Source organism: Ailuropoda melanoleuca, chromosome 15, assembly GCF_002007445.2.
Source record: "Ailuropoda melanoleuca isolate Jingjing chromosome 15, ASM200744v2, whole genome shotgun sequence".
NCBI classification, from domain to species: domain Eukaryota; kingdom Metazoa; phylum Chordata; class Mammalia; order Carnivora; family Ursidae; genus Ailuropoda; species Ailuropoda melanoleuca.
The window spans coordinates 7,555,738-7,560,263 of NC_048232.1; the positions used below are offsets into that span (position 1 = coordinate 7,555,738).

General features: G+C 42.3%; 1 long non-coding RNA gene across 1 annotated transcript; it reads right to left on the minus strand.

Annotated features, from left to right (window-relative positions):
• Positions 1-262: 262 nt before the first annotated feature.
• Positions 263-4,254, minus strand: LOC109489748. The gene is made up of 3 exons (XR_002142846.2): positions 4,208-4,254; positions 3,880-3,981; positions 263-1,289 (listed from the first exon to the last, which is right to left on the minus strand). It is a non-coding gene; the product is annotated as an uncharacterized LOC109489748 (long non-coding RNA).
• Between the last annotated feature and the right edge of the window lie 272 nt (positions 4,255-4,526).

The following is a 4,526-nucleotide window of genomic DNA, read 5'->3' on the forward strand; positions in this document are numbered from 1 at the left end:
CTCCCTCCTTCCTTTTTTTTTATTTTTATTTTTTGTAGTGGAGACTCAGCTCTTACACATTTGCGATAGTCATTGACATGACCTTGGTAACCCACACGCACTGTGGGCAGCTGCAAAAGTGGAGGTTTCTACCTGCCACAGGGCTAAAGAGACATTCCCGTCAGGCCTGAGTTGTGAAAAATGTATGGCGGAGAAATTGTCTGAACACATGAAGTCAGTGTTAGAAACAAGTACGGAATTGTGGAGAAAGTTTGGGCTAGAATGGCTAGACATAACAAAGGAACTTAGAAAAAACTATGACGAGCTGAATGTAGTCCTCATTTCTTCATTAACTTTGTTTTTGCGAATGTGCACTGACTTGTTCGAGCTGCCATGACTGTGATATCAGAAGGGCATACAAAGAAAAACAGAGCATAATTATTCAGTGTGCTCAGAGGTTTCTTCAACACCCCTGCCTCGTCCTTCTGACAGAAGTCAGCGAACTCAGCCTCCAACCCTTCTACAGGGAAGGAATAAATCAAATCAAACAAACTGAAAACCTAACAAAAGGAAAAGCACTTTTAACATTTGTGTCTGTGGCCACTTCCTCGGTGAGAGTATCTTCAGTGAAGAAAGGTGGGTCCGGGACGACGAGATGTTTGGGTAAATCCTGAACATCAGAAATAATTATTGTCCTACCTCGAGACTCCCTCGGATGTGCCACTGCTCAAAATCTGTCATTTCTTCCTCTCCCGCCCACGTCAGGGACCCGTAATCTCACTTTTTTAGGAAATCCCTAGGATGTCTTTATTGCTCTAACAATACTTAAGTTGTATACCTTTCATGTGTCGCTTTTTTGGCCAAGATGTCCTCATGTTTAAATCCTCTGCTCATGGAGATTATCAGCTCCTTGAGGGCTGGACCATATCTTACGCTGATTTGTACCCTTCTGGCAGTCTCCTGCATGTAATAACGAGTAGGTTCGCAATAGACATGTGATGCCCGAGTGATAATACGCTGAGCCCTCTGTTCCATGTGGGTTTGTATGAGCAACAGCAGGACGGATGTCTCCTCTCCAGAGGCTCTGTGGTTGCCATTGACGGGGTTTTCCTGCTGTCCACAGGACAGTCATGAGCTGCTGGCTCCTCTGACTCGACTCTCCCCTCTCTTTGTAGTTGATGTCCCCATACACAGGCCTAGTCACATTGGAGCAACTCCAAGTTCGTTCTCCTTGGGATTCCAGGAGACATTACGCGTTTGCCTATAAACTCTCACTGGATTTACAACATTGCCTTGCTCCCACTGGTGGCCTGGTGAGGGTGGGGAGAGAGAACAGATGAACGGTAAGCTCCTTGGGCTGCTGTCTGGTCTCACTTCCCACCATTCCTGCAGCCAAACCCAGGGAAATGAGAAAGAAGCAGACCCAGCGCGGAGGTTAAACCTGATTTTCACAGTGGACGGGGTTCTCTGGAGGCGCAAAGCGTTCTCTCCATCTATAGGTAAAGGGGGAAAAAATGGAGAGGCATGTCCATCTCCTTTTTATCTCCATTTGGAAATAGACTTAAGGTGCTCCCATTGACCTCAGCCTATGAATATCATCTGAACAATTTTCCAGACTCTTGCTTTTAATTTTCAAGCCAATCTTTGAGCGGGAATGTTCAGTCACAACATACAGGTAACAAATAAGCAAACAGACAAGGTCAAATTTATCACTGAGTGTTCAGGTCATCTGCTAAACCGTTCCAGGTATCTGATTCCAAAGCAAACATATCATCTAGCTATTAGGATCCCCGGGAGGCATTTAAGCTAAGTGAAAGGGCAAGCAATGATCTGTGGCACAGACTGCCACCGTAGCCAGCGTCACTACCATTTCGGGACGTGGAAATGTCATTTTGTTACTTTTGCATTAAATTATTCATTATGGTTTTCCCCTTGTGAAGTTTTATGGCAATGACAATTATTTAATTGGATGTACAGATAACACTATTAATGACAGTAATTACCGTTCACTCCCTGCTTGTGCCTGGGTCTTTCTGGGATATTGACCAGCCTCACTGATCTAAAAACCCCTCCAGCCTCCTGTGAGCACATGCAAGTTGGCCCAGCTGTGCCTCAGTTTCTGCATTTGTAATAAGGTGACATGAGCCCATTGGTTTATTAAATATTACTATGTTTCTGATACACAAAACCAGAGTATTGTGACGATCAGCAGCAGGAGCAATTTATTCAGAAGAATTCTCTGGGAAAAATATCTGGAAGATTCCTTGCAATGGTGAGAGAAAAGTGTTTATCTACACCCCACCACTTCAACTTTACGTGTCTTTGGGGGAGACGGGGGTAGGAAGGGATTTTTGACCCATAAGAGGCATTACTTTAGAGATCATATTACATTGAGTTTGTATGAATTGGCCCAACTGAACCCATACTTTTTTTTTTTCTTTTTTACTTGTTTGTTATGTAAACTCCTGCATTAGGCAGCCTAGATGACTTTATATTCTCTTAAAAAAAAATCAGAGTTATTAATCATTGTAGTCTGGTGTAGTTGGCTACAGTTTTGTTGACCAATAGGTGAAGCAAAAATAATAATTTTCAGATGACAGAGTGCTTTCTTTTCAGTATTATGACTTCTGTACTGAAAATAATATTCACTGCAAAGCCAAGAAATGTCAATAAATATATATTTTTTGTGATTGCAGCATTTCATCTCACTCAGAGCAATATGCTGTTAGCAGCTGTCATCTTTAGAAGCTCGTTCTTGGAGGTCTGCACGAATCTCTATACAGATGTGTCCCCTGCGTAGGCTCACATTTTTTTGGTACATTAAATTCACTACATTGGAATAGATTCTCATGAGATGCCCAGTAGCTACTGGATAATTAGATATTATTACGTGACTGGAGAGTTTTCTGTTTTATTTAACATTATTTAACAATTTTTTGACCACTGTGTCTGAGGCTCTTTACCTAATAATTTTTGCCCTATATACTTCTCTAAAGCTTGTGAGACAGGTTTTAAAAATATTTGCGCCTGTGTGTTTATGCATGTTCGAAGTGAATACCAACTGCTGGTGGATTGTGCTGTCTCTAAATTTGTACGCCAGATCTCAGAAAGTCTCTAAGGCAGGAGATCTCTGTGCTTCTTGGAGCTATATGATAGAGACTGCACTCTCTCTCTCTCTTCTTGGACATTTTGTTATTTCCAACGTTGAATCTATTCAAATTAAGCTGCATTTCCCAGACTTGCTTGACCATAAGCAATACTCGAAATGCTTAAAAAATTACTTATGTTCAGGACTCTTTTTTAGAGATTTTGATTCCTTGGGTCTGAGACCATGCTCAGGAATGTGTATTTTTAGCAAGCATTCTAGGACATTCCTAGGCTTAAGCAGGTTTGAAAAACATAGTGCTGAATAAAGACCAGAGTCACTACATTCTTAGAAATGAAGTGGCCATGGAGAATTTAGCTGAGTTCGCATAAAGTAAAAAAATTCTTTCTCTTAAAATAATTTTTACTTTTATTTATTTTTTAAGCTTAAAATAATTTTTAAATAAAAAAATAAACATGCTACAGGTGTCATAAAATTGGAGAAACACATTCTTTCCTTTTGGCCTTTGCGAAACGAGAAGTTCTTAGCAAATTGTTAATGGACAGTGGCGGGAGCTATAAGCCCGTCTGGCTCTGACCCTCACTACAGTCACCATAGATGAAGGAATCCCAGCTCGGCTGTGAGAAATACCCACCCAGTTCTCTCGGTCCCCAGCACCCCCCACCAGCTCTCCAGCAGAAACAGACTCAGTGACCACTGTCTGTCTCATGTAACAATGTTCACACTTGGTTTTCCGTCGAGAGCATGGACACTCTCTGGGAGTGCCCAGGGATGTGTGCAGAGTTTTTACTCACTCCTTGAAAGTGCAGAAGGGTAATGGCGAAGGGCAGAAATGCCTCTGCCTTCCCGGCTGACCTCGGGCATACTGAGCTGCTGTTTTCACTGTCCTTTGCGCTCTGTTGAGAAATAATAGCCAAGCTTGTTTTTCTTGCCCAAATTCACCACCGCCAAGCCCACGTGCGTGGAGACTAAACCGACTTCCTTAAAGCACACAGGAAAGTTTACTGGATGTGTTCTCCTCAATTTCCACAAGTTTATGAGTCTTTAATAAGCATTTTCTCAGAGCGTGGCAGTTTCTGAATGTTTTAAAATCATTTTTACTAGCGACTCCCCAAAACACACCTGTGTGGTAAGTCGGTGCTTTCAGCCATATTTTTACAGGATGCGTGTGACCAAAAATAAAAAGAAGAGAGACAGAATTTCACTTTTAAGCTCCGTCCCTGGTGCTCAACCACGGGGGGAAGAAAGGGAGGACTTGCCTGCTTATTCATGTTGGGCGTTCTAGAAGCGGTGTAATGTGGTTCCAATACACAGGTGCTTGCTTCTCCTCTGGTTTCCATCAAGAAAGCCTCCCCAGAAATAGGTCTTACAGTAAGTTCAGGAAAGCAAAGTCTCCAACTTACAAGGTTGGATGCATGGCTTAAAAACAAAACTGAAACAC